Here is a 23,722-nt window from a genome sequence, read left to right as displayed (position 1 = left end):
GCCTGGCTGGCCCTAGGTGTCTCCCTCTTTTTCTCCCTCATTCTCTCCTCGCTTCTCTCTCATTCTCTCTCCCTCTTATTCTGTCTGCCTGCCAGCCCCCAGGATTTTACAATTTTAGACATAGATCTCTAGTTAACTTTTCTTAGTTTGAGTATAATGTGGTAACCTTAGGAATTTATCTTTGTACAAAAATCCATTCTAATCTAAAACAATTTGGAGATTTGCTGTTGCTTCTCAAGTTTAAAAAGAAGATGTAATAATGAACAGAGGACACATTAGCACTAAGGAATGTCAGAGGTGCTGCCCTTTCCCAGTAACAGTCAGAGCTGCTCCTGGCTTTCCTCCTATACAGGTTTCTCCTGCTAGTGTTTTCATGAGATGGAGGTGCCAATGGCTCAGTATTACTGTCATGCTTCAATAAGAGCTTATTTATTTATTTATTTATTTATTTATTTATTTATTTATTTATTTATTGTTTTTTAAGAGCAAGAAAACTGAGGTGAAGCAGCACATTGAGCCTTTTACCCACTTTTTGTTTCCTTTCCATTCCTGTCTCCAAACAACGAATGTTTCATCCATTCCAACTTTCTGTAAGTAGACTTCAGACTCAATTAACTCATTCCAAATGTTTCCTCTTGCTATATCCTTTCTACATTCACAGTTCTTCTGTAACATTCTTTTTCTTTCACATTAGTCCTCTCTCATTTTTTTTATAAATAGCTATATGTATTAATTATCAAACTTGATAATTCCACAAATGTATGCTTATATGGAACCATTATATTGCTTTCTATATATAAAACTTTTAAAATTTATTTTACATATTAACTATAGTTTTTCCTCCATGCCCTCCTCCCATTACCTCCCCACACCTCCAATCTATCCCTTTCCCCATCCACTTCTCCTCTGTCTTCATTCAGAAAGGGACAAGACACCCATGGTCTTGAACAAAACATAGCACATCAAGTTGAGGCAAGTCTGAGCTCCTCCCATGGATTAAGGCTGGTTGAGGTAATTTGACATGAGGAACAGGTTCCCAAAGCCATCTAAGCACCAGAGACAGGTCCTGATCTCACTGCTAGGAGCCTTACAAATAGACCAAACTACACAGCTATCATACACATGAAGGGGCCTAATTGGTCCCCTAAAGGCTCGCTAATTGTTGGTCCAGAGTTTATAAGCTCCTACCAGCTCAGGTCAGCAGTCTTTGTAGGTTTCTCCAACATGAACTTGACCCCCTGGCTCATACAATCCCTCCTCCCTTTCTTCAGGAGGATTTCTGGAACTTGTCCTAGTGCTTGCCTGTGGATCTCTGCATCTATTTCATCAGTTATTGCATAAAGGCTCTCTGATGACAATTAGGGTAGTCACCAATCTAATCACAGTAGATTTCCAATTCAGGTACCCTCTCTACTATTGCTAAGGTCATCTTTATGTATTCCTGGGAAAATTCATGCCCATGTGGATCAAACACCTCAACATAAATCCAGTTACAACCAACCTGATAGAAGAAAATGTGGGAAGTAGCCTTGAATGCATTGGCACAGGAGGTTACTACCTGATTACAACACCAGTCACACAGAGATTGATAGTTAATAAATGGTGCTCCCTGAAACTCAAAAGCTTCTGTAAGGCAAAGGACACTGTCAGTGAGACAAAACAGCAGCCCACAAAACAGGAAAAAAAATTTTTCACCAACCCCACATCTGATAGAGGGCTGATCTCCAAAATATGTAAAGAACTCAAGAAACTAGACATGAAAGTACCTTTTAATGCTCAGAATATGTATTTTGCTTTCTTTCTTTCTTTCTTCTTTTTTTTTTTTTTGGTTTTTTGAGACAGGGTTTCTCTGTGTAGCTTTGCGCCTTTCCTGGAGCTCACTAGGTAGCCCAGGCTGGCCTTGAACTCACAGAGATCTTCCTGGCTCTGCCTCCTGAGTACTGGGATTAAAGGCGTGTGCTACCACCACCTGGCCTGTATTTTGGTTTCTCTACTGCCCCCATTTTGATTCATGGTACACTATAGAAGGATCAGTAAAGTTGCCAGTCTCTCTATGGACTATACTGAGGCTAAACGTTTTATTTTGATACTAAAAGAGCCCCAATAAAAAAACATTTTTAAGGCAAACCCTAACTGGGAGGGAACATATATTCCTACTCTTATGAATGTTACTCACTTAATGTAACCTGTTAGGGATGATTAAGAAATGCCAGTTAATGGTCAGTCACCTTGAATACAATTGGAATGTGAAGTCCTCTTCTTATGAAAGCTCCTAACTTATTGTAACTTTTAGAGATAATTAAGAAATACAAGTTAATGGTTAGTCACCTTTTAAATGATAAAATTCTTTAATATGATCAGAAATATACATACAGTCATTCTTAGTACTAATGTAATTAATTATAAGAACAAGTTTTTCTTTTCTTTTTTTTTCTTTTTTGAGACAGGACTTCTCTGTGTAGTTTTGTGCCTTTCCTGGAACTCACTTTGTAGACCAGGCTGGCTTTGAACTCACAAAGATCTGCCTGCATCTACATCCCAAGTGCTGGGATTAAAGGCGTGCACCGCCGCCGCCGCCGCCGCCGCCCCTCCCCCTCCCCGGCAAGAACAAGTCTTATTTAGCCACTTTTATATATTTTCAAAGTTAATCCTAAAACAAGTCACTAGAAGCAAGCAAAATTTGTCTATTCAGACATACCTAATAGACAGGTGGTTCTCAAATGCTTCAGAGATCTGCAGAATATTGCATTTAAAATGTTTAAGTTCTTGAGGCCAGCCTGGTCTACAGAGTGAGTTCCAGGACAGGCAGAAAAATTCACAGAGAAAACCTGTCTTGAAAAACTAAAAAAAAAATGTTTAGGCTCCCTATTGCAGATAGAATTGCCCAAACATAGAATGAACCATTAAGGCAGCCAAAGAATATAGATAGCACAGGGCAACTCTGTCTGGATTGTGGTAACACTAGCTGTCAATGGACGAATCTTTCCCACATGCCTGTTCCCAAATAACCACTCAGAGGCTTATATTAATGATACACATTTAGCTGATTGCTCAGACATGTTATTAGCTAGCTCTTACATTTAAATTAACCCATTTCTATCCATCACTGTATATTTGCAGGTTCTACCCTGCCCTTCTTCATCCATTACTTAGCTTGAATGGAATGCCTAACCTTATTCTGCCTGGCATTTGGACAAAATAGCTTTATTTATCAACCAACAAGAGCAATACATATTAATGGCATACAGGAAAAAACATCCCACAGCAACTAACCACTGGGAAAACTGCCCTATTCCTTACCTGCTGTCAGGGCTCTGCTCAAACTGAATATTGTTGGATTCATTGCCATATTTTGCCTAGTTAAAATAATGTCACTCCCCCAAGTTGCTCCTCCACAGAACAAAATCTGAGACTTGGGTCTAGCAACCAAAGTCCTATGTACTGTGGGAATTCATTCCATTTAGCAAATGGCTTTGGGGAAGAAGCTCTAGGCTGTGGCTTTGTCTGCATATGTGGCCCCTTAAGAGCTGAGGGAGAGTTGTCATTCATATTCTTGGATTGTCAAGTTTGGGCCAGGTGGTGGAGAATGGCTTTCAGTTGGGGCCCATCCGACCTGAGGATATTGGCATCTGGTTCAGCAGCAGATCAGTAGCATGTCTATCTTGCTTTGTATTAGTGAGTCTGTATTTCCATTGCACCCCTTAATAAATTGAGATATATACACTTGTGGGCTCTTGCTACACATATGCTGTCTTGTATGACAGCTGAAGACCTAAAACTACTGTCCCCACTGAAACTGTGGAGACCACTGCAGTGCTGTGGGATATCTTTCTGTATGCTGTGAATATGTGTTGCTTTGATTGGTTGATAAATAAAACTGTTTGGCCTATAGCAAAGCAGCTTAGAGGAAGGCAGGAAATTCAGTAAAGAGACAGGAGGAAGAAAGACAGAGGCAGAGGCAGAGGAGCCATCCTGCTGTCCAGGGAGCAGCATGTAATGGCACACAGGAAAAGCCATGGAACAGTGGCGACATATGGATTAATAGAAATGGGCTGAGTTCAGGTATAAGAGCTAGCTAGCAAAAAAATTGAGTCATAGGTCATGGCCATACAGTTCGTAATTAATGTAAACCTCTGAGTAATTATTTTATAAGTGGCTGTGGGACACCAGGCTAGGTAGGACTGGAGAAATCTTCTGACTACACTGCCTACACTATTGTAGCCTGTATAGGTAATGGGTCACTCTCATTTTATTTGATACATAAACCATTTAGATTATATATCCAGTATAATGTATCCTTCTCAGATCTCTGAGGATATTGACTAGGTAGCTTTATCAGCAGCAAGCACCCAGCTGCTTTCTCAAGACTTCAGCTGCCTTCCAATTCTCTTCATATATAAAAATATGCCCACAGGCCTCACTTTCCTGGAGTTACTTATGTGTCTAATCACCATTTGCCCTGTTATCAGACTCCAAAGGAGAGAAACTCACAAAACATACTTCAGTATAAACTTTTACTATTTTTTTAAAGGATAATTGTGTTACAGTGACCTCTGTCTCATTGTGAATGTTTGGATAGAAAAAAGTATAACATTTAAAGCATAAGTTTTGAAGACCTTTGAAATGTTTCATGGTCCAAGAAAAGGGGTTTTGAGTTGTGTAAATGCAAGTTTTTGTAAGGTGTGAGAATGTCAAAATTTAAATTGTAATAAGATATTGATTTAAGGCATATAAAAAGAATGAATAATACTTCAAAATTCTGTCTCTCATCATGCTACATTTATGTTAAGACTTCAAGCTCAAAGTTTTATTAATCAATGCAGTTCTGATAAGCTATTAGTGTAGCTCTAGGAAAGCTTTGCTTCTATTGTCATAGTCACACCCTCAAGATTTTAAATTCCATCTGGTTGTTTTTGAGGTACAGACTTAAAAGTTCTTCTTATTGAGCTGAAATACCAGAATAATCTACATAAATCCAGTCTTCTGGACAGAGAGAAGAGGCCCTGCTTTTTTTCATATTTAAAATCAAGATCAAGTGAGTTATTGCCCTTCTGCTCCACAGAATGTTTTTGTCCTCTCTGAGATCACCTTAAATAGTGTTCATACTTTTAACCCAGAATCATTTTTGGGTCCCCACGCTTTTACCATGACAAAAGAGCATGAGTCTACTGCTCTTCCTAGAATGTAGATATGAGTACAGATTACAAATAGTAGCAAAGCTAACATATCTAAAACGTGTACCTCTTTTTATAAACTTAAAAAAGTCTTGTAAGCATCAGGTCATCTACTTCCATCCACCCCTCACATGTCAAATGGACTCCAGATATATACTCTTGTCAATCAACAGTCTGCTTCCCCACCTGACTATTCCTGAGGGTGGAATTTTCCCCTTTCTCTGGTCTTGGGACTCCCCTCCCAGAGTGACAAGGACTGTAGAACTAAAGGTTTCAAATCGACATCTAAGAAACAAATTTCCCCCTAACCTCCTCAGCTTTATCTTCTGTTGCTAATATGTGTCTCTTCCAGCAGATTTCCAAGCAATCAAATGCTGTAGACTGCTCTAACTGCTGCCTGATTTTTCTATCAACAAACAGCTGGGATGTTAAATTTCAATTTTGGACAAATAGATGAGGTGACTATTTATCATAGCAAATCTGGATTTGGTCACCAGTTTCTCCCAGAATCCTTCAGTCTCTACCTGATATAGAGTATGGCTGGCATACTGAACCCCCTTCCCTGAACTCCCCTACCCAGAGGCTGGGCTATCCTTCCCCCAGAGGCTCTTCCATATGTAGTGGAGACATTTTGGTCACCTGTCTCTTTTGTATGTTTGGCCTCCTGACTGCTCCACCTGGTTCCCATCACTTCCCTTCCCCTCCCACTCTCTCCACATGACCCAGCTCAGTCTGCTCTTATCCACTCTGGACTCCCCCAGATATCCCTGCCTCTGACTATGCTCTCGCACACAACTACAATAAACTTTCTCCTCCACCATACTTAGGAGCATTCATGTCCTTTTCTTTTTATTCTTTTTCTCATTCAAGCACACCTAATGATACAGTTCAAAATTATGAAATTTGCTTCATTAGTTCATATACCATGAAATTAAGCATTCACTTAAGCATTAACTAAAGGATCAGGAGAAGAGATCTGAGTTTCAGTCAGATCCTGTGAAAGGAGAAGTCCCAAAGGTCCATGGCTGGCCTGGAAGTCTAAAGGTCTAGAAACGATTCGGTCTTTGTGGCCAAGATGTCTCTGTAGCATGAATCTTAAAGAGTCTTATTAATAAAATCAGACCTGAGGCAGGTATTGGGGTGAACACTGGAAGATCAGAGAGACAGAACAAGCCACAGCTAACCTCACCTGGCCAACTTCTCAGCCTATCTTGTTTCCTCATACTGGAAGCCTCTGTGTCCTCATATCTGAATGGCTCTCAGCTGAACTGTGCTGCTTAAAAGCCTGAAAGCTTAACCAGCCAAATGTTTCTAGTTTCTGGTCTTCATGCCTTATATATCTTTCCTTTCTACCATCACTCCCTGGGATTAAAGTCTCACTTTCTGGGATTAAAGGTGTGAGTCACTATGCTTGGCTGTATCCTTGAACAGATGGATTTATGCCTCTGGAATGCTAGGATTAAAGATGTGTGCTACCACTGCCTATCCTCTATGTTTAATATTGTGGCTGTTCTGTCTCTATCCCAGATAAGTTTATTAGGGTGCACAATATTTTGGGGAACACAATACCACCACCTTTGTCCAGCAGAAAATTATCTCTCTCCCCTTTATAAAAAGTCTTTGACAGGGACTTTATTGCCAGAGTCCAGCTCTGTTGAGGTTCAGGTCCAAAAGTGAAGGTGTGGAGTTGGTGAGGGAAGCAGACTGACAGGATCTGAGGCTGAATCTTAACAGCTGCTGTTTATTTCATTAGTAACTGTGCAGAATTACTAGAAGTCATGCAGAGTGGAGCAGCCCTTTAATCTAGCACTCTACAGCAGAGGCAAACTTTTCTTTATGATTCTTATGCCAGTCTGGTCAGCAGATCAAGTTCCTGTCCAGTCAGGGCTGCAGAGTGAGACCCTGATAAAGAAAATGAAACAATAGAAGCATGATGTAAAAATAAATATTCTTAATTTGCTTTACTTATTTTCACTAATGATGCAGAAGTAAGAGAAAACTAATCTGTAGACTGTTACATGAATCTTAAAAGGTCTTATTACTAAAAACAAAGCCGGAGCTAAGCTATTGGGGTGAACACAGAAAGATCAGAGAAACAGAACAAGCCACATCCAACCTCACCTTGCCAAATCCTCAGTGATCTTATTTCCTCAGACTGAAAGCTTCTGAGTCCTCATGGGAGTGGATCTCAGCTGAACTGCTGCTAAAAGCTAAAAGACTTAAAAAAAGACTCTTGTTCCCAATCTTCATGCCTTATATACCTTTCTGCTTCCTGCCATCATTTCCTGGGATTAAAGGCATGTGTCACCATGCCTGGGTCTTTCCAGTGAGGCTTTGAACTCACAGAGATCTGGATGGACCTCTGCCTCTGGAAGGCTAGGATTAAAGGGATGTGTGGTATCATTTTCTGGCCTCTATGTCTATCTAGTGGCTGTTCTGTTTTCTGACCCCAGATAAGTTTATTAGAGTGCACAATATATTGGCAGACACAATATCACCACAGTAGAATCCTTTTTCAAATGGGTAATAAAATATATATATTTATTATTTAAATAATTAAAATATAAATTTATATATTTATTCTTAATTAAATAAATATATAATTTATATATAATTTAGTCTTTAGAGTATTGAGGCTCTCTAGTAAATATAGGTATAAGTAAAAAGCTCACTCTGATCCTGTAGGGTTTACTTCTCTAAATCCTGTATTTATATTGATGGGCCTTTCTACAGAATAACAGTTTAAGAGAGTGCATATCAGTATATAGGTGTTTTTTTTTAATCATAATTTTTTTTTTTACAAAAATGAAAACCATAGCACGTTTTCCACAGCTTGCCTGAGGTATTGCTAGTCCAGAAAGTGCCAGGTTTCCTTTGTCCTTTCTCAGTTCATAGCAAAACCTAATTCCCCAGAAAAGAGTCCTCCTGAGTGCAGAAATAGTTCAGGGAAGACTTTGCAGTCCAGCCCCAAGTTCTGCATGAATGTCAATCTCTGCAGATGGGGGGGGGGGCAGATCTGTACCTGGGGTGAAAGCCAGGGCTACCAATCACTGGGCTCCCTCACTTCACAGCACTGCCCCTAAGGAAGCTGTTTAGATCACCCACGCCTCAGTAGCCAGTCAGGACCTCCAGATGGACTGCCAGTCAGAATGGGGAGGGTACTTCCGGTCCGACCTGCAGCTTAGTCTGTGGCTTGGTGGTTAAAGGTGGATCTCCTCTTCTGTGTGTTGGGCTGTGACTGCCTGCTGGAAAGGGCAGCTTGGCTTTTTGTGAATTGGGGAAGAGTTTGTTATCAGATAGGAGAAGGCTGTTGGCAGTGACCCTAACAGTCCCTTCTCTGGAAATTCTGTTGTATCCTGGAGAGCCCGTGGCATCTTTTGTGAAATCACCAGTGTTGTGGCAATGCCAACTGCCCTTGAGGCATTCATTAAGTGCGTATAGGGTTCACCAATTAACATGTTGGCAAGACTGAGCATACTGACTGGAAAAGAGGTCTTTGGTTTTTTGGGAGGAGTTGAGGCCAGAACTGGATCTTCTAGTAATGGGGTTTAGTAGCTGTAATCATCTGAAGCCATGGGCCAATGCTGCTTATCTTGGTTCCTAAAGAGCAGATCCAACGTGGAGGATTTCTGATGGTAAGTTGGCTGAGGGCCAGGAATGGTCAAGGATGCAGTGCTGTGCTGGGACCTTTTTCAGTTCATTCTGACTGTCAAAGAATGCCAAAGGAGGCCCAGAACCACTAATGAGGCATCAGGGTAGCGTGTTGCTTCACTTTATTCTCAGTGGATTTCTGTAGGTTTCATGGATATTTGATATAAATACCAGAGAGTAAAACTTTCCATCCATGTTCCCAGGTCTGAGACATTCAGTTGCTTTTAGTTCTGCACACAGGTTATCGGGCAGGGAGGTACAAAGCACCAGGCAGTCCTGGACTTTCTTGCATCACATCAGGTATTGGCTGACCATTCAAAACCAACATGACTGGCCTTGCTTATGCCCTTCAGGGACAGTGGGGCTGCAATCAGGCCTGAGGCATATATCTATCCTCAGAGATTGGAGACAGACACATGGCTTATGATCCCCAGTTTAAGGATAGCTGCTCTGATTTTTGAGGGCTTCACTGGGTGCCATGCATTTCCTCTTCCTCATTTCTCCTCTCAGGACTCCACATGATCTCTCTTGGTCCTATGGCATTCATCTGTACAAATTCACTGTGTTTATGTACCTACAGGGACTACTAGGAAGGCATCATCCACAACCTTCGTCCTCACTGAGCAGGAGCAACAGCTGATCCAGGTAGATAAACTGACCCTTCAGCTACAGATGATGACCAATGAGAGGAATGAACTGCCCTTTATAACAACAACGAGTTGAACAATAGGTATTCATCATGCCGTGTTCTCTGGTGACCGTATTGACCCTACTGTGTCCTGAGTGCATCTGAGAGGCAGAACTGAAGCCTGTAGGAGTGAGATAGGACATAGGCTGTTCTGATTCCTCCAAATGAAAACCAGAGCCTGTGGCCTGACTTACAATCTACAGAGGGGCAGTAGGGTGTAAGATCACAACATGCATTTCAAGAGGCCTTGACAGGCATTGGCTTTTAGGAAATGCTTGGTGCTCTGAGTTGAGTGTTTATATTTGACTAGATATTTATTTTTGCTTTTTGCTCTGGGAACAGCCTGAAAGGCCTTGTGGTCCTACTCAGTCCATCTGTGTGTCTGGAAGGCCTGGAGTTCATCCCTGCTCCTCTCTGGTCTTGTTCCTTATACTAGGAGGCAATGCCCCCTACCTGCATTTCTTTGGTATCCTAACTGTGTGTGGGTTTATGTGTGTGAAGTGCTCTCTAAGGGGCCCAAACATCACAATCATGGCAGTGGCAGGTTTTGCCCTTTTCACTTCTCTCTCCCTTGAAAAACCGTAAGATAACATTCCTAAATTTAGTCCCCACAGTCCATTTCCTTTTGTGGACACTGACTCATTCTTGAAACTAAACATCAAAGTCCAACAATCAAAATTCATAACTTGGTTACACTGGCTAACCTGTCCCATCAGAGCTCAACAATTTACCCAGCACAGACTTAACCTTTTCTACTTACAAACTCACTGTTAAAAAAGCCTGCTGCTTGGTGTGTGCCTTCGCCTGCTCAAGAGACAGGCTCCCAAGTTATGCTTGCACTGCTGGGTTAATAAATCTCCTTGTGTTGAGGATTGTGTGTCTGAGTGTGTTCTGTACTGTCTCTGAGAGGCTCACTTACTCTGTGTGTGTGTGTGTGTGTGTGTGTGTGTGTGTGTGTGTGCGCGCGCACGTGTGCGTGTCCTTCCTAGTGTGTGTGTCCTTCCTGATCCTTAGAGTCAGAGATTGATAGTAGGCCTAAATAATCACATGTCTCAAAGATTTCTGGTGATGTAAGTGCTGAGGCCAGGGAGCTCTACATTGAACATCACTGCTCTCAGCCTTTGTGCTCATCCTGGTCCCTCATTGGAATCCCCTTGGGTGTTTATAAAGCCATCCTCATGTAGAGCCTCCCCCATGGCACTACAGATTATAAGTTCTGGGTATCCTTGTAAGGAGAAAGAATCTCTGTTCTCAAGACAGTGGGAATGTCATCACAGATTTCAGATAGACCTGGATCTGTGGCACAGACTCCTCAGGACTTCTTAGCCAGCTAGTCTGCCCCAAAGGCCTACTGAGGGAGCTCATGTAGCCCTGTCTCCTTCCCTATTGTCACCCAGCCTTTCCTGGCCCTGGGACAGTAAGGCAAAGTCTAATACACATCAGGAGGTCCAGACATAGGATTCAGGTGTGACATCCAGTGGGCTAGGGTAGTACAAACAGAACCTTAATTCATGTGGTCCCTGAGGCCTGTGTTCATGGGGTTCTTTGCTCCTGGGGCCATGCCCTACCACAGGCTGAAATCTGAGCTTGAGATGCTGAAAACACAGCATAAGAAGGAGATGTCAGATGTAAAGAAACTCCCCAAGGAGATCTGTGAGGCCTCGTACAAGTGCAAGGAGCTGAGTGAGCAGAACAATTCCTACTGGTGAGTGCCTAATTTAGATGGGACCCCAAAAATTGGTAAGGACTGCTTCTGGTAGTCTGAAGTTTCTCCAGTCCTACCTGACCCAGCTGTCAGGAGGAATCTGTCCCACCCACCTCCTGCAGCCAAGTGGTCCCAAAGACACACACAGAGGCTTATAGTACTTACAAACTGTATGGCCAATGGCTTAAGTTTCTTGCTAGCTACTTTTATCTTCTTAAATTAACCCATTTCTATTAATCTGTGTTTGCCACATGGTTGCTGCATGGCCATGCTGCTGGCATGTTTCTCCTTGGGTGGCAGCTGGCATCTCCTCCACCTCTGACTTTCTTCTCTGACTCTCCTGGATTTTTCTGCCTGGCTCCATCCTGCCTTGCCATAGGCCAAAGCAGCTTATTTATTAACCAATGGGAGCAATACATATTCACAGCATACAGAAAGACATCCCACAGCAGCTTCTTCCCTTCTTCAGCTTTGAACAAAGTTGGGCTGTGGTTCTAGCCTGTTTACCTCTTAGCAAGCAGCCTGTCTGATAGCTCTTGGACTTGTGCCTCCTAGACTGAGTTCTCCTAAGAGTGAAAAGTCTGAGAGCCCCTCCCAACATTTTCCTGTCAGTTTCTGGAACTTCTAGACAGAAAACATGGTTTTCACCATGAATGTTTTCTGTGGCTCTGGCAGGAGCTTACAGAGCTGGTTTCTATGGGGAACATGGAATGTATTCCCATTGGGTCTTCTGTCCCCCCTCAGAGCATGGTTTTCCTCTACCTGCTCATGTTTTCTCAATACTGTGAACAGGTAAGCACCAGGGTGTGTGGTGGAGAGGTAGGGGATCTAGTTTTCAGAGTTACATGGATACCTTTTGCTGTCAGGGTATTCAGAAGTAGTTTGAATATTTCTGGAATTTGGCTATTCTCTGGCTTTAGTCTGCTGGCATGGCTAATGTGGGTTCATTCCAGGGATCTGGGGTTGGGGACATGACACCTCGCAGGAATGATGGTATTGGGAGGCAGGAGTGCAGATGGAGGTGGAGCTCATCATTTTTGGTGATATTTCAGCACCCTCTGCAGTCAGCTCCTGAGTGAATGGACTAAGCTGATGGAAAAAGTGAGCACGTTGAAAGAGGACAACAGAAAGCTGCAGGGGGAGCAGATTTTACTACAAGAGTCCTGTGAGGAGGCCAGGAGGCTCTGTGAGGAGGCCCATGAGAATATCTATGACCTCTGGACAAAGCAGCAGCAGGGAGGTTGAAACAGCAGGGCCAAGCCCCCACTTGTCTACCCATACACACACATATACACACACATATACACACACATATACACATACATATACACATACACATATACACACACACATATACACACACATATACACACACATACACACACATATACACACACACATATACACACACACATATAGACACATATATACACCCAGATATACACACACACACATATACACACACACATATACACACACATATACACACGCCCATGTAATCATCTACTAGTCACTTATCCGCCTGACCCATCCCACCCAATAGTTCATTTCTGTGATCATTCACAAGTCTTTCTGGGGAGTTAGCCTCTTGGAAGGCATTGCATGACTGCCGAGGAAACCCCACTGCTCTGCTAGCAGCTGCAGTCCATTGAGAGAGATGGGTAAATCACATTTCACTCACCGATATGTTAGTATGGAAGGAGCAGTGCTATGATGGGGGTCACATAGGGAGTTGCACAGAGATCTGAGTGAGTGAGGTCAAGGGTCTGGGTCTCACTTGCTTTGCAGAAGTCATATGAGATCAGAGGCAGAAACAGTATGGAAGGAGGAACATCCCCTACAAACGCCAAATGGCTGGGTCTTGTGGACATCTTTTTGGGTGTCATATGGCATTTTACCCCCTTGTTCCCAGACTGCCATGGTGTTCTCTTTACCTGGTTAACCTCTTGGTTCACACTGACAGAAACTAAGTAACCGCTTGTCAATACTGTTTCCTGTGACTGGCATAGGCCAGTTCTCCCATCCTGGATCTTACACTCAGAAGCTCACTGGATGACCAGGGATGTGGCAAGGGCTTATGACAGGCAGGGGTCAGGGTGGCAGATTTGAGATTTTAAGAGAATTATTTCTCCAACTGCACCAACATAGCCTGCAGAAGCACAACATGCTTCCCCAGGCATGTTTAGTCTCAAAATGATGGAAAGCAGAACTGTGGGTCTCACTTGAAACAGCTAGTGTGAGGAGTCTCAATTCAACTGGTAATGCCATCCTCATCCAGTTGATGTCCTCCTCATTGCGTTCTGTTCACTTATGATTTGAGGTGTGTGTGTGTGTGTGTGTGTGTGTGTGTGTGTGTGTGTGTGTGTGGTGTATGCATGCTTGAGGGTGCACACATTTGTTTGTTTGTTGGAATGCCACATCAAGCGACCTCTGTTGTGTTCTCCCTTATTCCCTTTAACGCGGGTCTCTCACTGAACCTGAAATTTCCTCTTCTGGCTAAGCTGGACAGCCACAGATCTTTGGATCTCCTGTCTCCTCACAGTAGAGCTTCCTGTCTTTTTCTGTCTCATCTCATTGCTAAATGATTCATTTGGTCAGAAAAAGAACTGACTTGTTGGTTTCTCTTAATTTTTATAACTTTGAAATTAATGCATTTTGTAATAAATAGCAAAAATCAAACAATGGAGCTATTTGAAAAATCAACATAGACTTTTCTTTCATAGCATAGAGGTAACATCCCAGTATATTTCTAGTTTGTCTTACTGCCTACACAATATGGAACCTGACATTTTGATGCTCACTCTATCATGTATATGACTGTGTCTTAGGACAGATTCCTCTTCATAGTTGTAGAGTGTGCATTTCAGGAAAGTGCTGTAGGTGACCTAAGTAGCCTCCTAGTGACTTCCTTGGGGCTGTTTTCATATAATATGCACTGTAATCTGGTCAAAAGTTATTGGGTAAAGTAATGACAATGGGTGACTTCCATTCTCTGGTCTATCACTGTCTTCTGTGGAGGTGCCTGGGTAGGTTTAGTGAGGAGTCTATGATGGGTCAACTTGGATCTGTCGGGAGGCTTCATGTCCAGCCGTCTTCCATTGGCACTTGGTCTTGTGTGGTCAAAGTCAGTTGTGCAGAGGTTGTTACTTTTCTGTACACTCAGTGAGTCTGGCGATAAAAACTTCCCTAGGAGGGGAAATAAGTTCAGGTCAGGGCAGAAGAACCTGGATGGGTCTGAGTCTTTTAGATAGCGGGGAGGATCCAGTACCTCCCCCTAGAGTAGAAAAGGTGCTGCAGCATTCTAGTCTTCTGCCTTGCTCTTCTGGGTTCAAGAAAGGTGTGTGTGTGTGTATGTGTGTGTGTGTGTGTATGTGTGTGTCTGTGTGTGTTATCTTTATGTGCATCTTTGTGTGTATGGGAATATGTGTTTGAGCCTTGATCTGCCTTGCTCTTCTGGGTTCAAGAAAGGTGTGTGTGTGTATGTGTGTGTGTGTGTGTGTGTGTGTGTGTGTGTGTGTGTGTGTGTGTATGTGTGTGTGTGTGTTATCTTTATGTGCATCTTTGTGTGTATGGGAATATGTGTTTGAGCCTCTATGTGTATGTTCACTCACTCACGGAACAGTGGAACATCTTTAGGAATGATGGAGACAGACAGTTAGGTACTGTGCCTAACCTGGTTAGTACCACTTTACATCAGTCAAACAATAGATGGAGCTACCCATCATTCTGCATGTCCATAAAGCTAACAACAACAAAAGACAGAAACTTGATGCAAGGCAAAAGTTTTTCAGGTATTTGTAGAGGCAGAATTTATTTATCTGCAAAGAAATCCTTTGGAGAAAAACAAAGTAATGAGGTCCATGAAGGTGAGAACGAGGCTACTGAGAGGCAGGAAAAGCTGCCTGAGGGTTTGTGTCCTTCTCTGCTCTGGGTGAATGGAGGCTGACCACTGATGACTTACTGCATCCTGTTTTGTTCTTCTCCTCATCGCCTGCTGCCATTTTCCTTTCACCTTTGCCTAACCTTGGTTCAGCTAACCTTGTCATTGGAGCTTGGCCTGGATTTTATTCTCTGAGAAATTCTGAACTGCAGAGGTGCTTGTGGCTGCATCCCAGCCCAGCAGAAGTCCCACAGCTATGCTGAGGTGTGAGAAGAGGCTGTCTCAGGGCACCCCTTAGGCTCACCATACTCTAAAGCACCCACTCCATGTTGTGTCTGCAGCACTCAGAAACTACTTTTATTCCAAATTTCTTCATACTGAGTTAAAATTCGTCCTGATGGAGGGTTGGCAGAAATGAGAACTCTCAGATATTGGTAGTAGTGTAAAATGGTGCAGCCCTGTGAGAACCTATGTACAATTATACAGAAAATTGAAATACAGACTCTAGGTGGACCATTGATTCTAGAATGGAAATGCGTCTGGGCTGGAATATGAGTAAAGAGAGTGTGGGTTAATGAAACTAACTTTCTTCTCCATACTATCCCAGGTAATCTCTTCTTACAATAGTGTTATCTGGAAAACTAAACATGGATGCAATGTAGTGTGCTTGTATGTGTGCATCCATGCACATGTGTATGTTCAAGAGTGTATGCTTCCATGCATGCATGCGTGCATATGTGTGTGTGTGTGGTGTGTGTGTATGTGTGCTTGTACTTGTGTGTATTTAAAGGGGTGCACACAATCCTCTCCTAAAAACACAATGTTCTAATGAACAGAAACATCAAAGACTTGAGGAAGATCTTCAGTCCCTGCTGAAGCAGAAAGATCTGCTCACCCAGCAAAGGGACTTGGCAGTAAAGCTGCAGCATCACTTCACTGTGTCCCAGATGAGGTAGGAGTCCAGGCTTCCAGAAGCAGGTGGGTCCAAGTGGGTCCGCTGTACCTGGATCTCTCTCCTCTTTGAGTTTCTGTTCAACTGGCAAAGCTCCCAGCCACAGCCAAGGAAAGAACACCTCAGAGTATCATTACTGGCTCTCTCAACAGGAACTTCTGTCCTGGAAGCAATATGCTTTCTCCTTGGTCTTATGGGGATTGTGTCCTCCTCTTCCCTTCTGAGACCTCTAGTATCCTCTGAGTATCTCATCTCTAACATTAGATCTCCTCACAAATATTCACATGGTAGCCAGAAACCTAGAGGGGGATCATCAATCGTGAAGGAAAATGTGTCTTCCTGCAACTTTATTTTCCATCAGGAACATCACGTTTAGAGATAAGTGTCTACACTTTGGCATATTTGCATACAGCAGCCCAGTGCTGATTGCTGGCTCTCTGCACTGTTTATCAGTTTCTCATGAGAAGATTTACTCTGGTTATAAACAGAGTAGGAGTTGACAAGTTAATCCCATGCAGGGGTCTTGACTATAGGAATCATCAGAGCCTCCTTTGCATTGCTGTGTAGGCTCCACTAGAGGGGGGCATAGAGTTTTTCAGGAAGTTCACATTCACCTGGTATCTAATCAAGGCTAGCTACATCTTTCCTGATCTGTGTCTCAGAACTTGTCATACTGATATTTCTCCAAAATGATGTCTTTGGACTGTTGGAGAAATACACTGTTTTTCTAATCCAGCACAGTGTGTATTTTCCAGTTCAACTTCTATCAGTTTTTAAAAGTTGAGAAAAAATCCTGTCCAGGACCTCTCTGACCCTTTTCCCTTGGGGAAGCAGGGAATGAACTCAGCTGAAAGGTAATGCTCGAATGTCTAGCTGAGTAGATTTGGTGGGGGCTCAAAAGCTGACATGGCAGGTCCCCACCAGGCTTGTGTCCCAGCTGTCTTCCTCCCCTAGGTTTGAAAACCTCCAGCAGAAACTGGAGCAGACCACAGCCCAGGATGACAGCCTCCTGCAGATGGAGCTGCTGAAGCAGAAACACTATGTCCCAGGCACGGAAGTCACCATTGAGCCCCATCCCCAGCAGCCAGGGATCATGGGGTGGGGTACTTCCTTAACTTTTGTTTACTAGGAATGAATAGGCCCTGATTTTTCATGCCAGTGGCACAGCAAAAATGTTTCTAAATCATATTTTCTATACTGATTTTCCTTGACAGTGCCTGTTGAGAAGACTGAGAAGGCTGGAAGAAGCCAGAGAAACCTTGAAGGCATGACATTGTACACTCCAGGTTCAAGGCCTCCTCAGAAAATGCCACCTCTTTTCAGCTTTGAACTCAGTAGTGAGGCAAATATCAACCTATCATCAGGAGATCCAGCCTCAATCTGATCCATATCTGTTGGCTCACTATCCCTGGAGAAAATTTTGTGTCAGAAATAAGTTTAAAATACAGAGAACACAATACAAATCACTAAGAACCCTGACTCCATATGTGATGGGAAATCTGACAAGGAAGACTGTGTTTATGTCACACTGCCATCCAGACAGACCACACCAAAAGCACAAGAGCCTCTCTACTGCAGTGCTGACACCATGTCATGGGCAAGTGTTGCTGAAGATAATTCATTGCAGAGAATAAGCCAGTTCCTCACCCCATTTGCTCTTCCATAATGAAATTACAAAGAAAACTGTAATTTCCTTAATATTTTTGTTTTATATCTTGGGATATTTATGCTTTGTTTTTTGGTTTTCTTCATTTTCATTTAAGGTTTTGTTAACTTTTATTATTACTTTTATTCTTGTCATTGTTTTAATAATTTGCTAAGTATATAATGATACTGTTTTGAAGGCCCCATTGAGACTCTTCTTTAGTCGGAGGTTTCACACTCCTGTAAACCCAGAACTCACAGGCTTGGATGTATCTCAGTAAGTTCCAAGAAGCTCGGGCTGCACAAGGATTTTCCATTCATGGCTCTCAGGGCTACACAGGGGGATGGCAACTTGGATGTGGATGGCATAGCCTACTCCATGGATATCAACTACATAAGAAAAGAACTAGACATATTGTATCTTTGAGGTCATATATTTAGCTACCAGTAAAATGTAGTACACTGTACACACATGTTCACAAAATCATCATGTAGACCAAATTAAGGGAAACAAAAATATATTGCTCCAGGCCTCTCAGGAAATAAGAATGTTCATTAAAATTGTATAAAAGAAATCAAGAAATGAAAAGCAATATGCCTCTGGTTTTCTTGAAATATATCATGAGTGATAACAGATCAGTAGAGATAATTTCCTGCAAGACATGTTGGGATATTTTGTGGTGTTTTCTTTATACTTAGGCGTGTTTTACCACCACATATATGCAATTCCCACAGAGGCCAGGTGAGGGCAGAGTCCACCTGGAATTTAAGTTGAAGAGGTTTGTTAGCTGTCCTGTGGGTCTTCTGAGACAGCAATAAATGCTCTTCATGGATGAGCCATCTCCCCAGTCCCTGCATTGACCATTGTCCTCCCAGCCATGTGTGCTGTATTAGGTGGATTGGATCACTCCCAACCAAAGACTCAAGTTTCTTGAAACTTATAGGTACAGGCATGCTAATTGTCTTAGGCTGCCACACATCCATTCAGGGCTCTCATAGGTTCAGGATCCTGCCCAAGTCTCACTGACTGTCAAACTGGAACAGATTTGCTAGATCTCTTCTAGGTTGACAACACCTATTAAACCTGTCTGATGAAATGCAGAATTGAGAAGACCCTCCTGGGGGTGGAGGTAGGATGAGGAATCCCTCTTGATGGTCCAGATAAGTAATGTTGGGAGGAACCTCATGACTAGAGGGAGTGGATAGAGTTTGCATCAGGGCCACATGTCTCTGGTGCAGAGTGATTCTGGGCAAATCTAAAAAAGGAGAGAAGTGGTTGAAGCTGCTCTTTTACTACAGCAGATCTCGATTATATTGAGAAAGTTCTTCAAGATGACTGATTTACTCTTGTGAAGCTATTCTGGGATAGATCTGACTTCTGAGACTGAGAGTGAGGCAGAGATTTAATATGTAAAGGAAGTAATTCTGTGTGCCTCCAGGCTAGAACTATCACTATCAAGAGCAAAAAGTACCTACTGTCTTCTGATCTTAGTGTGTGTGTGTGTGTGTGTGTGTGTGTGTGTGTGTTTTGCCAGGTCTTGGCCCACATAAGCTAAGAAATCTGGTTTTTCATTCCTCATTTAAGCTAGAATATCTCCATCTCATATAATTTTACTCATTTAATTAGATTACTGTGTGTTCTATATGAGAAGTTTCAGACTTGTGTTATTTTACTTTCTTGCCCAGTGATTCTTGCCCAGAATTCATAACTGGTAAAATGCTGTTGTGAGGACCAAACTACTCTAAAAGTTTTATCCTGTCTGGTGTATTGGTCAGGGTTCTATGGGGTAACAACTTATAGAATGCATTTCTATATATACAAAAGCCTATTTTTAGAATGACTTAGAGGCTGTGGTCCAGCTCATTGAACACTGGCTGGCTATAATGGCAAAGTTCAAGAATCCAGTAGTTGCTCAGTCCACAATGCTTCATGCCTCAGCCCATCAGTAGTATAGTCTGGAATCCCAAAGAAGTTGGCTCCAATGCCAGTGAAGGAATGGACTTGCTAGCAAGGTGAGAGCTAGCAGCTAAAGAGCAAAAGCTCCCTTCCTCCATTTCTGTATATGGGCTAACAGCACAAGGCCTGGCTGAGATTACAGGTGAGGTTTTGGGGCTCAAAACATCTGAGTTAAAGGTGTTTCTTTCCTCATTAACATGCAGATAATGTCTTCCAACCACAAAGAGCTGGATTCTGTGTGAATCTTCTCTCTTCAAATTAAGCAAAAATACCTCAGAGGTGTGCCCCTCCATTTTTGGGTCTTAGTTAATTCCAGATGTAATAAAATTGACAACTAAAAATAGCTATCACAACTTCACACCATGTCAACTTGACACACAATTATATCTTTTATATCATGATTAATTTCTAAATGTAAAAAAATAACAGGGTCATAATAATGCCTAAACACGATATAATTATTCCAAGTACAAACCAAACACATTATGTATTAGACCAGCTCAAAATTATGCCTAGCATGATTTAACTATCCCTGTACAACTACAAACACAATAAAAAGTTACAATAAGTAGCAATGTCCCTTGAGGGACATTTTTTAGTATTTCAAATTTAAATATGATAAACATCAATATTCTCCCTTCTTTTAGAATGAATGATTTTATTTATTTGTTTATTTTTGTTTTTACATCCTAACCAAAATTTCACCTCCATCCTCTCCTGTCAACTCTCCGCCCACCTCCACTCTTCCTGATCCACATCCATTCCTCCTTCTCTTTCTTCTCTTCAGAAATGTGCAGGCCTCCTATGGATATCTGCCATGTCATATCAAGTTGTGGTGGGACTAGGCATGACTTCTTCTATTAAGGCTGGATGTAGCAATTCAGTAGGAGGAATGGGTCCCAAAAGCAAGCATTAGAGACAAGCCCTGCTCCCACTGTTAGGAGTCTCACAAGAAAACCAAGTTATACAACTGAAAAATATATGTCAGTCCCATGCATGTTCCCTGGTTGGTGGTTCAGGCTCTGAGTCACTATGAGCCTAGGTTATTTAGTTCTGTGGCATGCTTGTGGGGCTCCTGATCCCACTATCACCTACAAAAATTTAATTGTTAATTCACTAATTTAAATGTATTGGTGTTTTGGCTTCATGTATGCCTGTGTGAAGGTATCAAATCCCCTGGATCTGGAGTTACAAATAGTTGTGAGCTGCATCGATTTTTTTCATTATTTTAAAAATTAATTATTTCATATGAATAGTGTATGGAAATCTACTGATCGGAATTTAAAATAATAACATATCCATTTACTTATTTTGAGAGGAGGAAATACATACATATATACATACATACATACATACATACATACATACGATAGAGAAAGAATGAACATACAATACACACCATGCCATTTTGACATTCTGTTCATATGGAGGTCAATAAACAAATTAGGAGGAGTAACCTCTTTCCTCCCACCCAACTAGGCATCTCATTGGCCCTTCCCTGGTACTTTTCATGATCAACTTGTGGCTTTCTGCCTTAGAGGATTTTCTTGTGGTTCTGAAACTTAGAGAATATTTTAATATTAAAGTACATTGGGAAAATTTGTGCAGAATTTTGTTTCAAATGATTGATACTCTTTTTTTTTTCTTTTTCGAGACAGGGTTTCTCTGTGTAGTTTTGCGCCTTTCCTGGAACTCGCTTTGTAGACCAGGCTGGCCTTGAACTCACAAAGATCCGCCTGCCTCTGCCTCCCAAGCGCTGGGATCAAAGGCGTGCGCCACCACCGCCCGGCTCTGATTTGATTGATACTCTTAATAAAAGCTCACCCTAGGGGTAAGAATTCTTGATGGGAGGAGGGTTGCTGTGTGTCTAGCTTGAAGAAACTGCTTGTCCAGAGTAATTTATGGGAAAAGGCAAAAGTAAAGTTACTCTGCCATGCAGGTCAGTGAGTTCACTGGAAATAACCAGTGAAAAAGCTCCAAGGAAGGTTCCAGGGTGAGTCATTGAAATGCCATGTTCCTTCTTGGCATTGTGCCTTTGAGAGTCTGTCCTATGTGCCCCATGCACTTCTCAGGTCTAAGGCTATTAGTCATTAGTGCTCTGAGACCACTGTGGTCAGTTCCAGTTTCAGCATTGAACCAGTTACAGCAATCATCACATACTTCTCCCAGTATAACATTCCTACAAGGATCAAAATTTGCAAGGCACTTCAGAAGTTAAATAGCCTTTGTGGTTACTACATGTTTTAGAATACTAATGTCTCAGAGACTTAGTGAATCTAGCTAGATACTCTAGATACTTTTTTTGTGTGTGTGGGTTTTTGAGACAGGGTTTCTCTGTAGCTTTGCGCCTTTCCTGGGATTCACTTGGTAGTCCAGGCTGGCCTCGAACTCATAGAGATCCGCCTGCCTCTGCCTCCCAAGTGCTGGGATTAAAGGCGTGTGCCACCACCACCCAGCACTAGATACTTTTAAAACAAGAATCACTGAAAAGTTGATGCAAAATGACATGCACAGAACGTGATATACTGAGATGCATCTTTAAATTTATATAGAAGTTACACTTCAGGATCAAATATGAGCGCAGTCATTAATTATACCCAGACTTTTGCTTTATTTCATACTTGTTGGCATTCAGAATATGCTATCTCAAAACATGGGGCTTGACATAGGTAGGTATTTGAGTGGATGAATGAATGTGAGGAAGGACTCAGATCTTCCCCTGAAACTGCTCATAAAACCTAGGAAGGACTTCCTGACAATTTCCTGAAGCAGTCAGAAGCACCACATGCCCCTCCATGGAGGAAAGGTGCAGCCTCATGTCTGAAGACTGATGAAGGCACACAGAGAGGACGTGATCCAAAAGCCCTCACTATTTGCCATTCATCTGCTTGACTCCTATTGCTTTCATTTTGACACATGTTTCATAACATTCCACTTTCCATCAACTCTAGAATGAACTCTCAGGTCGACTACGTGCTCTCAGAGGCAGAGTGCTGGCCCTGAGCCATGGTGCATGTCCACGGCTCAATGTCATGCCGCATGGGTGAAATGACTGGGCCCACCAGGAGTTGAGTATCAGGATAGGCCCCTGAGGTGAGAAGGGTAAGGGTATTGGGAAACATGGGAGATACATAAAGGCATCATTTTGTGGTATGGAAGGAACTCTGGTGAACATGAAGGCTGTAGCCCACTCCAAGGATCAGGACCATAGTAATATCTAGAATAAGGGCCCATAATTTTGGGGCCATGTGTACCTCTGTCCCTACACATTGTAGAATTTGGGGACAGAGGCCTGATATGAGACCAGATGAGTGTTTGGAAGACTCCCTTTCTTTGGTAGCCTTGTCCTGGACTCTAGCTGCCTGCAGGGTCAGTAATTCCTCTTGAGATCATCACCACAGCAGGACTGATGCCCTTTCACCATCTCCATGGGCTCCATGGGCCACTCTGACCTGCACCTGGGATAGTACCCCACTTCTAAACTAAGGAGTGTTCTGGGGCTGCTGGGTGTCACTTGGGACAGTTTTTGGTAGGAGTCTGTGAAGCTTGTGGTAACTGCCATTTGCATGAGGCATGGGGACTCTTGGGGGTGGATTAATCCTGTTTGCTTGCTCTTCCTGTTGAGACTTTAGGCACAAGTGAGATATTGGTGTCAAAGACTTTGTTCTTGTCTTTCATGCTTGGTAGCCTGACTAGGGATGACATAGACCAGGGAATGAGACCTGTTCAAAAACAGTGTAGGCAGGTACAGTGCTAGCAGTTGCTCTTACACTTTCATACATATCAAACAGTTTCAGTGATAGATACCTCTTTCCATCCTTTTCCTGATAGCTGGAAGCTCATTAAGTTGGGTCTAAGAGGGACCTCTTCAAATGAGTAGGGTACCTGGCTGGGTGCACAGAGGTCCGGGATTCAGGGTTAGAGGCACCACAGGGCAAATGGCAGTGAGGTGGGGATGGATGGCAGCTGATGATGCTATGTTCACCTTCTCCCAACTCCCTTGCTTACTCAATGGCTGGGCATCAATACTATATGCTTTTATATTTAATTAATTTGATACTGATAAAATGA

The 23,722-nt window shown here is 42.5% G+C and overlaps 1 long non-coding RNA gene across 1 annotated transcript; it reads left to right on the top strand.

Annotated features, from left to right (window-relative positions):
• The first annotated feature begins 104 nt into the window (after positions 1–104).
• LOC143270309 (uncharacterized) lies at positions 105–21,254 on the top strand. The gene is made up of 3 exons (XR_013047439.1): positions 105–590; positions 9,406–9,555; positions 17,265–21,254. It is a non-coding gene; the product is annotated as an uncharacterized LOC143270309 (long non-coding RNA).
• Positions 21,255–23,722: the final 2,468 nt, after the last annotated feature.

The sequence above is a fragment of the Peromyscus maniculatus genome, chromosome 22 (genome assembly GCF_049852395.1).
Source record: "Peromyscus maniculatus bairdii isolate BWxNUB_F1_BW_parent chromosome 22, HU_Pman_BW_mat_3.1, whole genome shotgun sequence".
NCBI classification, from domain to species: Eukaryota; Metazoa; Chordata; class Mammalia; order Rodentia; family Cricetidae; genus Peromyscus; species Peromyscus maniculatus.
The sequence above is the reverse complement of the archived record's forward strand: the minus strand, read 5'-3'. Positions and strand labels throughout refer to the sequence as shown.